The following is a 13,587-nucleotide window of genomic DNA, read 5'->3' as shown; positions in this document are numbered from 1 at the left end:
TAAAAAGGTTATTGCAGGATGCCTCCATATCGAGGCATCACTGCAATAACCGGAAAGCAGCTGGAAGCGAGCAGGATCGCTTCCAGCTGCTTTCCACACTGAGGACGTGCAGGGTACGTTCTCAGGCATTAACTGCCTTTTTTCTGAGGACGTACCCTGCACGTCCTCAGTCGTTAAGGGGTTAATGAAACCCGGAATGTGCTAACTTCAGGACTTTGGAATTTGTGACCACGTTAACGATTTTGCTTCATAGACTTTAATGAAGCGTGCGTTATACCCCCCAAAAACAAACACTCTAAACCCAAAGGAAGTTATGAATATTATACATTGCAATGTTCTTCCTGTAGAGTAAAATGTTCTTTTTTATTTTTAAATATATTTATATATTTACTATGTAAAGAACATTGGAATGCCAAATATTTACAATAAATATACAATAAAACACATTGGGATAGATTAAAAGTGGCACGCTAACTGTTGCGTTCATGCGATATTCTTTTTTTGAATATCAGAAATAGCGCGCATATTACAAATTGAAAGTAAATATGATCCCAAGAGCACAATCGCATTTTGCGCTAGTCAGGCTAGCGCAGCGGAAACCCTTGCATAAAGGGAAGGGCGTAAATGTTGCACTAAACACAACATAAATACATTTTAAATTACAGTTACACTCATATAAACTCTATCTGATAATAATTATTCATATAAATATATAAAATAAAAAAGTTAGCAGGATTTAAAGGTGACACAGTATTTGATTGCAAAGGGCTATATTATCTATACTATAATTGCTTTTGTAATATCCGTCGCCGTCGGCTGTTGTGCACGCATCCTTAATGGAATATTGGCAGCGCGAGGCAGCCAACAGAATGTTGGGTGCGTGCGCAGCCAAAAGAGTTCACCTGGATGCAGCAAAGCTGCATCCATGTGAATTCCGAAAACGGCAGGGTGGATTCTTTCACCACCCTGTCATTTTCGGAATCCACCAAGATGCAGTGAAGGCAAACGGATTATTAGGGGAAAAAAAAGCACCACCCGCACAAAGTATAAAAAACCCCAAAAAACTCCCACACAAAGTATTAACACATACACCGCAGACCCACACATCGCAAAATAATAAAGTAATTAACCCCTTAATCGTCAACACCCACATCACAATAACCCTAATTACTATATTAACCCCTAAACCTCAAAATCCCCACGTCAAAATAAACATAATTAACCTATTAACACCTAAACCGCAAAACTCCCAGATCGCAATAAACCTATTTACCCTATTAACCCCTAAACCGCAAAACCCCCACATCGCAATAAACCTATTTACCCTATTAACCCCTAAACCGCAAAACCCCCACATCGCAATAAACCTATTTACCCTATTAACCCCTAAACCGCAAAACCCCCACATCGCAATAAACCTAATTAACCTATTAACCCCTTAAACCGCCAACACCCACAATGCAAATAACTAAATACTAAGCCCACTAACCTAACACCCCCTAAATTAACACAAATTACCTAAACTAAAAAATACTAAAGTTACAAAAAATAAAAAAGCTAAGATTACAAAAAATAAAAAGGCTAAATTTACAGAAAATTAAAAAACAAATTACCAAAGTTTACAAAATTAAACCTAATCCCTATAAAAATAAAAAAGCCTCCCCCCAAAAAAATAAAAACACCCCCTAATCTAAGAATAAACTGCCAGTGCTTTTTGCAGGGCATTACCCCAAGATAAACGGCTCTTTTACATTCAAAATAAACAAAGTCCCCCATAACAGTAAACCCCCCCCACTAACCAAACCTCCCCAAAATAAAAAACCTAACACTAAAAAACCTAAACTACCCATTGCCCTGAAAAAGGCATTTGTTAGGCATTGCCCTTAAAAGGGCATTTAGCTATTTTAGAAAATGCCCACCCTAATCTAAAAAAAAAAGGTCCAAATCAGCCAATAGAATTTTAGTAGCTCTCATCCAATTGGCTGATTTGAACAGTCAATAGGATTTGAATAGCTCTCATCCTATTGGCTGATTTGAATTTGAAGAATCAAATCAGCCAATAGGAATTCAAGGGGCGCCATCTTTGAATTCACTATGCAGTGTACGGCGGCGATCTAACGAAGAGGATCCTCCACACGCCATGGCTCCGCAGTCGCCGGTCTTCAGTTCCAGGGTCGCCGGTCTTCAGCTCCGCGGTCATTGGTCTTCAGCTCTGCTCCACGCCAGATTGTTCCTGAAAGAAGAAAGAGGAGGTTGCCGATTGGAAGAAGACTTCACCACATGGGATAGGACCTTCTCTGCCGGACTTCAGGAAAGGTGAGTTTTTTTTAATATAGATTAGGGTGGGCATTTTGTAAAAGAGCTAAATGCCCTTTTAAGGGCAATGCTCGACAAATGCCCTTTTCAGGGCAATGGGTAGGTTAGGTTTTTTAGTTTTAGGTTTTTATTTTGGGGGGTTTGGTGGGTGGGGGGGGTTTACTGTTAGGGGGGACTTTATGTATTTTTAATGTCAAAGACCTGTTTATCTTTAGGCAATGCCCTGCAAAAAGCCATTTTATGGGCTACTGGCAGTTTATTCATAGAGTAGGGGTGTTTTTATTTTGGGGGGGCTTTTTATTTTCATAGGGATTAGGTATCATTTTTTAAAATTTGATAATTTTGTTTTTTTATTTTCTGTAATTTTAGATTAATTTAAATTTAGGTTTAATTTTTTTTATTTTTGGGGCTTAGACTAAGGTTTTTGTTTTTTTAAATTAGGGATGGGCAGCAAAAGAGCTGAATGCCCTTTTAAGGGCAATGCCCATACAAATGCCCTTTTCAGGGCAATAGATACTTTGATTTTTTGGTGTTAGGTTTATTCATTTTGGGGGGTTTGGTGGGTGGTGGGTTTTACTGTTAAGGGGGACTAAGTTAAACAGCAAAAGAGCTGTTTAACTTAGGGCAATGCCCTACAAAAAGCCCTTTTAATTAATTAATTAATTAATTAATTAATTAATTAGGTTTTATTTTTATTTTTTGGGGGGGTTTTAGACTTAGTTTTTTTTTTATTTATTTATTTTAATTTTAGATTAGGGATGGGCAGCAAAAGAACTGAAAGCCCTTTTAAGGGCAATGGCCATACAAATGCCCTTTTCAGGGCAATGGATAGTTTAGGTTTTTTAGTGCTAGGTGTATTTATTTTGGGGGCTTTGTGGGTTTTACTGTTAGGGGGACTTAGAATTTTAAAATCCATTTTAAGGGCTATTGGTAGTTCAGAATTAGATTAGGGGGTGTTTTTATTTTGTGGGGGCTTTTTAATTTTCATAGGGATTAGGTTTAATTTTTTAATTTTTGATAATGTGTTTATTCTTTTCTGGGCAGGCTTACTAACTACTGTATATATATATATATATATATATATATATATATATATATATATATATATATGTATACATACATACATACATATATGTCTAAATATGTGTATGTATGCATATAAATACATATATATATGTGTGAATTTATGTGTTTTACTGTATATTTACTGTACATATACAGTAACACACATAAATACATATGCACACACTTTATTAGATACCATATCCCTTTAAATCAAGGTTAACATATTTTTTACTAATAATAAACCTCTATTTTACATTTGATATGTATATATATATATATATATATATATATATATATATATATATATATATGTTTGTGTGTCTGTGAAGTACTTTATTTTAATATATTATACATGTTTTGGTATACGTTTATTCTAACACTTGCTTCAGAACTCCATGCACAATTCATTTACCAGCACTATTTTGTTGCTCAATGCTTAACTCACTATTTGTAATATGAGCGACGATAGCCAGCCGTGCTAACATTCACTGCTAAAACTTTTTTTTTTTTTACCAGATTGTGCCCTATTCTTATGCTCTCCTGACATCACCTAACTTCGCTGCCGCAGATCTGACCATATTTAACAAAAAAGCTGACAAAAAGCCGCGCACCAAGTACAGGGCGATGAGCAGCGGACTGTTGTTAACTAACAGTCATCAATCTCGCTGCTCTTTGGCTTTTTCACAGCTTTATTTGTATACTGTCACTAAACACTCACACTATACTAAAATGTTTCACCCCTATACCGCCACTCTCGAACCCCGCCGCAACTAAATAAACTTATTAACCCCTATTCCTCCGCTCCCGGAGCCCACCACCACCTACATTATACTTATTAACCCCTAATCTGCCACCCCCTACACCGCCGCCACCTACATAAAGTTATTTATCCTATTGGCTGATCCAATCCAGCCAATAGGATTGAGCTCGCATTCTATTGGCTGATTGGATCAGCCAATAGGATGAAAGCTCAATCCTTTTGGCTGATTTCAACAGCCAATAGGATTTTTTTAAACCTTAATTCCGATTGGGTGATAGAATTCTATCAGCCAATCGGAATCTAAGGGACGCCATCTTGGATGACGTCATTTAAAGGAACCTTCATTCGTCGGTAGTCGTCGTCAGAAGAGGATGCTCCGTGTCAGATGTCTTAAAGATGGAGCAGCTCCGCGCCGGATGGATGAAGATATAAGATGCCGTCTGGGTGAAGGCTTCTGTGGGTTTGGATGAAGACTTTGGCCGCTTCGTTGAGGACTTCTCCCGGGTTTTTAGAGGATGGATGTCGGATCTTCAAAACTGTAAGTAAATCTTCTGGGGTTAGTGTTAGGATTTTTTAAGGGTTTATTGGGTGGGTTTTAGTTTTAGATTAGGTCTTGGGCTGCAATGGAGCTAAATGCCCTTTTAAGGGCAATGCCCATCCAAATGCCCTTTTCAGGGCAATGGGGATCTTAGGTTTTTTTAGATTAGCTTTTTATTTGGGGGCTTGGTTGTGTGGGTGGTGGGTTTTACTGTTGGGGTGGTATTTGTAATTTTTTTTACAGGTAAAAGAGCTGATTACTTTGGGGCAATGCCCCGCAAAAGGCCCTTTTAAGGGCTATTTGTAGTTTATTGTAGACTAGGTTTTTTTTTTTTGGGGGGGGCTTTTTTATTTTCATAGGGCCCTTAGATTAGGTGTAATTAGTTTAAAGCTTTGATAATGTCTTTTTTATTTCTTGTAACTTAGTGTTTATTTTTTTTGTGTAACTTAGTGTTTGTTATTTTTTATAACTTAGTTTTTTGTAACTTTGTAATTTTTTAGTGTAGATTTAAATTATTTGAGTAGGGTTAGGTGTTTAAATATATAATATATATAATTTAATTTGTAGTTTAATGTAATTTTAGTATAACAGTTAGGGTAGATTAAATTAATTAGTTTAATATAGTTTAATATAATTTTAGTATAACAGTTAGGGTAGATTAATTATTAGTTTAATATAATTTAATGTAATTTAGTATAACAATTAGGGTAAATTAATTATTAGTTTAATATAGTTTAATTTAAATCTAAAGTTAAGTTTAAATTTATTATACAATAGGGATGAGTTAATATTTAATGTAAGGTTAGCGGGTTGTTAGGTTTTAGGGGTTAATAGGTGTAGTAAGTGGTAGTGATGTGGGAGGCCAGGGGTTTAGGGGTTAATAACTTGATTTAGTTTTGGTAGGCTCCGGGAGTGGCGGGATAGGGGTTAATAACTTTATGTAGGTGGCAGAGGTGTTGGGAGTGGCAGATTAGGGGTTAATAACTTTTATTTAGGTGGCGGCAGTCTCGGGGCGGAAGATTAGGGGTTAATAAGTATAATGTAGGTGGCGGCGGTGTAGGGGGCGGGAGATTAGGGGTATTTAGACTCGGGGTACATGTTAGGGTGTTAGGTGTAAACATAACTTTTATTATACCATAGGAATCAATGGGATATCGGGCAGCAGCGAACATAAGCTTTCGCTGCTTTCAGACTCCCATTGATTCCTATGGCATTCGCCACCTCCAGGGCGGCGGATTGAAAACCAGGTACGCTGGGCCGGAATAGTGGCGAGCGTACCTGGTAATTATTTGATAAGTAGCAAAAGTAGTCAGATAGTGCTGAATTTGCATTCGGAACATCTGTAGTGACTTAAGCATCGATCTGTGTCAAACTGTGACCGGCAGATCGTATGTTACGACACAAAATTCTACTTTTGCCGGACTGTAGCCTTTGATAAATAAGGCAAATCAAGCTCTCCACAATTACGCTGCGGAATTCCAGCGTATTTTTGGTTGACAGCTTGATAAATAGGGGCCTTAGCATAGGGTGCAATGATAAATGCAGACAGCATATTGCTACTAGCTAGACGAAATGCTGGGCGGACAGGGATGAAGATAAACGCCCCTGTACACTGGGCTGTGATAAATCTGGGCCTATGTGTTAAACCGCAAAAAGGGTTAAGTACATAGAGGTCAATCACATTTGTTTTAGAAAATATTATCTAATGATTTATCTACAAGATCCACATAGTCTTTGGAGAATTTTGTAGAAAAATCAATAAATACACTTTTCTAAAGGATTGTGATCGACCCCATATTTAAAGTATTGCTTGGGAGATGCAATGAACTGCTGCTCCCCATTCGAACTGCTGCTGACCCAATCAGAAGTGGCTGTTGCACAACCCAACTGTTTGATTGCTGCTGCTGATTTGGTCTGTAGAAATGTTTGGTCAGGAACATCAGATTGGACATAACATTTTAAACAACTTTACAGTTTACTTCTATTATCTAATTTGCTCAGTTCTCTTGGTATCATTTGGTGTAAAGCATATGTAGATAGGGTCAGGAGCTGGGAGCTAGCCACTAATAGGTGTCTGCATATATATATGTATCTTGTCATTGGCTTACCGATGTGTTCAGCTAGCTCCCAGTATGCATTGCTGCTCCTTAGATACCAAGAGAACCAAGAGAATGAAGCACTGGAAAGTTTGTTATCTGAATCATGAAAGAAACATTTTAGGTTTCATGTCCCTTTAAGTAGTGAAGTGAAGACTCTTTTTAATTGCATTCAGGCTGTCATTGTGAGGTCTGTCAGTTGCCTCACAATGTCATCAAGCTTTAATGAATCCTGAATAGAAATACATGAATTAGAAAGTGAACTGCAAAATTAACTGATGCTGTTAAAATAAAAAGGTACTGATTTTCATCCTTTCAACCTCATTACTTAACTGTGTTGTAACGGTACCAACCGGATACCAAGGGTTAACACCAGGGAACAATGTCCTACATAGGGAATCAGCAGTTCACAACCCAGCCAGTTGTCAGGTTTAAACAGAATGACATTTATTAAAAGGCTATGCCTAGTATTTATGCAGGTTTGACCCCCCCCAGATCGGGGGGGGGGGGTTGAAAGAATGCTGTACATTAGATGAAGGGAACACACCCTTGACATGATACAATAGATTTACCTTGCTTAAGCTGATAACAATTTAAACACAAGACACATTTGGCTTTTCTTATCACCTAAGCATTTGCTCTCTGAGGGTGATTAAACAATGGACTGTTTATCAATAACATTAATGACAGTGCACAATCGCTGAGGCTAAAGCTGAACACAGTTAACTCTTTCAGTGCTGACAGAAGGGTCTGTCACATCTACATAGCACAATATACAGCCTATAGACAACCTTTCTTACGTTATAGTCCAGAAGTGGCTAGGTTTGCCACAATGCTCCCCCAGAACCAAGCCGGCATACACAGTCTGATCCCAACGGATCGGCTTGGGGATGTCCGGGGCAACAACTTTCGGCTCAAGTAAGCTACGGGGTGTTCTCCGCCATCTGCTCCAACTTGGCTCAGTACTGCCCCCACCCCAAACATGGAAGCGTCTCTTCCCGGAGGGACTGGGCTTGGGTAGTCACAGGGTTAACATCAGCGGGATCCATGGGAGCATAGGCAGAAACAAGGGGGGCCAAGTCATTTCCAAGGAGAACATCAGCAGGTAAGTCCTTCTTGACCCCCACATTCACAAGTCTAGCGCCCACTCCCCAATCCAAATGTACCCTGGCAACGGGTAGGAGGAACACAGTGCCCCCTGCTACCCTCACAGCCATAGTGTCTCCAGTGTGCTGTTTCTCAGACACCAAGTTCTCTTGAAGCAAGGTCATGGTAGCACCAGTATCCCGTAGACCACTGACCTCCTTCCCATTCACTTTAACCCGCTGCCGGTTATTCCGGTGGGCAGCTTGCACGGGGTCTGCTTCATGTAGGCTGCCCCAGCATTCTGGCGCCTCTACGTAGCGGGCCGCAGGCTGAGGATTATGTGGGATTCCGCCGGCGGGTCTTCTCCAGGACTGTGCTTGATTTGCTGCGTTTAGGGGACACTCTGGTCTTTTGTGCCCTAGTCGCTTACATCCAAAGCACCGAATAGGTTGTGAGTAGCCCCGCGAATTGAACCGGCCTCTCTGAGGGTAGTTCGTGGCCGGAGGCCGTGTGGTATAGCGGTGCGCCGGGGGTTGGTAACTGGCAGCTGCTGGGGTGACTGGGGGTCTGTACTCCACTCTAGCAGTGGGCAATCGGTATACTGCTCCCCCTGCCCCTCGTACTGCCACGGATCCGCCAGTGGGTGCTGTATCCGGCACCAAATGGGGAGCTATCAGGGTTAAAGTAGCTCCCGAATCCCGAAGTCCCTGGACCGACATCACCTCATGCAGAATTCCCAGGGGTTCCTCGGCTTGGGTGCTCAACACCTCATGAGCGGCTGGCTCCGTTTGGTAATGGTGAGCAGCCGCCCTTGGGGCCAGGTTCTGTCTGACCTGGTTCCAAGCTTGTCTGCTCCGATTTTGGGTGCACTCACGTGCCATATGTCCCCACTGCTTGCAGGTGTGGCATTGTATATTAGCCCGTCCGTTGTTAGGCTGTAGTCCATGGTGCCTCCTGGCATCAAAATACTGGTCTGCTAATCTGGCTGCTTCGGTTAAGGTGAGGGGTTTTCGATCTCTCACCCATTCTTGGGCTTCTGGGGACAAGCCGTTAAAGAATTGCTCCAACAGCATCAGTTGTCGCAATTCTTCCATGGTGGTAGCTTGGCTGGCCTGTATCCACTCTTGAGATGCTTGATCCAGCTTGTGGGCCCACTCTGCATGTGAATCTCTTTCTGGCTTGCGCAGGCCTCTAAACTTGCGCCGGTATGCCTCTGAGGTAATGGCATATCTTTCCAAGATCGCTCTCTTCACTTTAGCGTAATCCTTGCTGTCCTCCCTGGGTACAGCGCGATACGCTTCCGCTGCCCTACCGGCTAGCTTGCCTGCTAGCACCGGCACCCATACGGACTGCTCCAAATCATGTAACTCGCACAGTCTCTCAAAATCCTGTAAATACCCATCAATCTCATCCTTCTCCTCACAAAACATTTTAAATGCATGGTATGGGATTTTGGGTCTTACTGGGTTGCTGAGTGCGTCCAAAATGGATTCTGCTCGGGAGGATGCATTCCGCGGACTGTGTGCCATCACGTACTCCTGCACATCTGCCATTACCACGGATAGCATATCCCGTGGTACAGGTTGGGGTAAAAATTCCAGCCTGGTCCTCATTTCCCTCTGGTATAGGGTCTCCTCCATGGCTGCTGGAGGCGTAGCGCTGCGAGCTCTGTCTCCCTCCATCAGCTCAGCAATTAATATAGCCTTGGGTTTGCTGCTGCCTATCTTTCCCCTGGCTTCTAGCAGTTCCTTTTACGTTTGTCTCTTTAGCTTAGAATAATCCATCTCCATTCACTTTGGTCCCTGGTACTCCTTCCATCTTAGTCAGTATTGTAGTAATCCCCCTCTTCCTGAGGTTACTGGCTTGTGTAGTTGCTCTTCTGGGCGATAAGGTTCATTCCGTCGCTTGCCACCAATTGTAACGGTACCAACCGGATACCAAGGGTTAACACCAGGGAACAATGTCCTACATAGGGAATCAGCAGTTCACAACCCAGCCAGTTGTCAGGTTTAAACAGAATGACATTTATTAAAAGGCTATGCCTAGTATTTATGCAGGTTTGACCCCCCCCAGATCGGGGGGGGGGGGGTTGAAAGAATGCTGTACATTAGATGAAGGGAACACACCCTTGACATGATACAATAGATTTACCTTGCTTAAGCTGATAACAATTTAAACACAAGACACATTTGGCTTTTCTTATCACCTAAGCATTTGCTCTCTGAGGGTGATTAAACAATGGACTGTTTATCAATAACATTAATGACAGTGCACAATCGCTGAGGCTAAAGCTGAACACAGTTAACTCTTTCAGTGCTGACAGAAGGGTCTGTCACATCTACATAGCACAATATACAGCCTATAGACAACCTTTCTTACGTTATAGTCCAGAAGTGGCTAGGTTTGCCACATGTGTCTTCTGAATTGTCAGTAGGGTAACATTTTCAGAAAAGCAATACACAGATAAGGTTTTCCTACAGGAATGCTGCTGGTATTGGCTCTGACATCACAGCCCAAGGTTTAGGTCAGTCAGAGACGGTTTCCATGGTAGCAGTAATTGCATTTTTGAACAGACAGTATTTGGGGACACTGAGAGATCTTTTTTTTCTGTCCATGTTCCAGATAGTAGGAAAGTCAGAACAAAAAATAATCTGGTAAGTTATTTATCTATTGTACCTTCCATTCCTGTTTAATTAGATTTATCTTCATATCATAATTTCATAAATAGTCTAGCCTTTTAGGAGCCAGAGGAATAATACTAAATTAAAGGACAAAATACTTTACATAACAGGCCTGTGCTTGACCACAGCAAATAATAGCATGTTGGTTGTCACACATATTGTCTGGGGCCAGCTCCTCATAGTGAATATTCAATGTTTCTGAATCAGGATTGTATGTGCATTGCATATTGGATACATAAAGATGTATTGTGTAATATATATATATATCCAATGAAAAAAGCAGGCACTCTCTTTTATGTAAGTCTGAGGACTGGGGTGAAACCCAGAAATGTCATGATTATGGATTAAAAACTATTTGGTGTTTAAAGACACGGAGAGTGCCTGCTTTTTTCATTGGATGTTTACTCTTATTTCTGAGCACCCCGGACATTAGAGTACTCGTGAGTGCTAAACCCTTTGGAACTGGAGTGTGACTCACTTTATTGCTATATTCGCTTTATTGCGGTGGTCTGGAACCGAACCCGCAAATCTCTGAGGTAAGATCCAATGAGAAAGCATCTGGATTTGTTTGTGCATATGTGTTTGTATGTCTATGAACAAGTATTATAGAGCAGAGCATATTTATCACAATGCTATTCATTTGTGAAATACTTTTTTTAGCTTTAGCGCTATAAATATTCCAGTCAGTAGATTAGATAATTGAAAGTAATTTTCCTTGATGCACCTGATTATGTGAGGGGGGTGTTAATATGTATTTCAGTGTAAAAACGTGTTTTACGTTTGTGGGGAGTTACCCTTATCAGCCAATTAACTTGTATTTTAAAGGACCAGCTGTGCAGAATTATGCACTTTTTGATAGTTTCAAATTTACGACTAGATTTAGAGTTTTGTCGGTAACGACCCGCGTAGCTAACGCTGGCTTCTTTTCCCCAGCACCTTTTAAATACCGCTGGTATTTAGAGATCACAGAAGGGCTGCGTTAGGCTCCAAAAAGGGAGCGTAGAGCATAATTTACCGCCACTGCAACTCTCAATACCAGCGGTGCTTACGGACACAGCCAGCTTCAAAAACGTGCTCGTGCACGATTCCCCCATAGGAAACAATGGGGCAGTTTGAGCTGAAAAAAAACCTAACACCTGCAAAAAAGCAGCGTTCAGCTCCTAACGCAGCCCCATTGTTTCCTATGGGGAAACACTTCCTACGTCTGCACCTAACACCCTAACATGAACCCCGAGTCTAAACACCCCTAACCTTACACTTATTAACCCCTAATCTGCCGCCCCCGCTATCGCTGACCCCTGCATATTTTTTTTAACCCCTAATCTGCTGCCCCTAACACCGCCGACCCCTATATTATATTTATTAACCCCTAATCTGCCACCCCCAACGTCGCCTCCACCTACCTACAATTATTAACCCCTAATCTGCCGACTGGACCTCGCCGCTACTCTAATAAATGTATTAACCCCTAAAGCTAAGTCTAACCCTAACACCCCCCCTAAGTTAAATATAATTTAAATCTAACCAAATAAATTAACTCTTATTAAATAAATTATTTCTATTTAAAGCTAAATACTTACCTGTAAAATAAATCCTAATATAGCTACAATATAAATTATAATTATATTGTAGCTATTTTAGGATTAATATTTATTTTACAGGCAACTTTGTATTTATTTTAACCAGGTACAATAGCTATTAAATAGTTAATAACTATTTAATAGTTACCTAGTTAAAATAATTACAAAATTACCTGTAAAATAAATCCTAACCTAAGTTACAATTAAACCTATCACTACACTATCAATAAATTAATTAAATAAAATACCTACAATTATCTACAATTAAACCTAACACTACACTATCAATAAATTAATTAAATACAATACCTACAAATAAATACAATTAAATAAACTAACTAAAGTACAAAAAATAAAAAAGAACTAAGTTACAAAAAATAAAAAAATATTTACAAACATTTGAAAAATATTACAACAAGTTTAAGCTAATTACACCTACTCTAAGCCCCCTAATAAAATAACAAAGCCCCCCAAAATAAAAAAATGTCCTACCCTATTCTAAAATAAAAATAGAAAAGCTCTTTTACCTTACCAGCCCTTAAAAGGGCCTTTTGCGGGGCATGCCCCAAAGAATTCAGCTCTTTTGCCTGGAAAAAAAAAACATACAATACCCCCCCCAACATTACAACCCACCACCCACATACCCCTAATCTAACCCAAACCCCCCTTAAATAAACCTAACACTAAGCCCCTTTAGGTCTTCCTACCTTATCTTCACCACGCCGGGTATCACCGATCGGTCCAGGCTCCGATGTCTTGATCCAAGCCCAAGCGGGGGCTGAAGACGTCCATCCTCCGGCTGAAGTCTTTTTGGTGGGCTTTGTTATTTTATTAGGGGGCTTAGAGTAGGTGTAATTAGCTTAAAATTGTTGTAATAATTTTCTAATGTTTGTAAATATTTTTTTATTTTTTGTACTTTAGTTAGTTTATTTAATTGTATTTATTTGTAGGTATTGTATTTAATTAATTTATTGATAGTGTAGTGTTAGGTTTAATTGTAGATAATTGTAGGTATTTTATTTAATTAATTTATTGATAGTGTAGTGTTAGGTTTAATTGTAACTTAGGTTAGGATTTATTTTACAGGTAATTTTGTAATTATTTTAACTAGGTAACTATTAAATAGTTATGAACTATTTAATAGCTATTGTACCTGGTTAAAATAAATACAAAGTTGCCTGTAAAATAAATATTAATCCTAAAATAGCTACAATATAATTATAATTTATATTGTAGCTATATTATGATTTATTTTACAGGTAATTATTTAGCTTTAAATAGGAATAATTTATTTAATAAGAGTTAAATTATTTCTTTAGATTTAAATTATATTTAACTTAGGGGGGTGTTAGGGTTAGGGTTAGACTTAGCTTTAGGGGTTAATACATTTATTAGAGCAGCGGTGAGGTCCGGTCGGCAGATTAGGGGTTAATAATTGTAGGTAGGTGGAGGCGACGTTGGGGGC

This window comes from Bombina bombina, chromosome 3 (assembly GCF_027579735.1).
Source record: "Bombina bombina isolate aBomBom1 chromosome 3, aBomBom1.pri, whole genome shotgun sequence".
In the NCBI taxonomy this organism is placed as follows: Eukaryota; Metazoa; Chordata; class Amphibia; order Anura; family Bombinatoridae; genus Bombina; species Bombina bombina.
Note: the sequence above shows the minus strand (reverse complement) of the source record.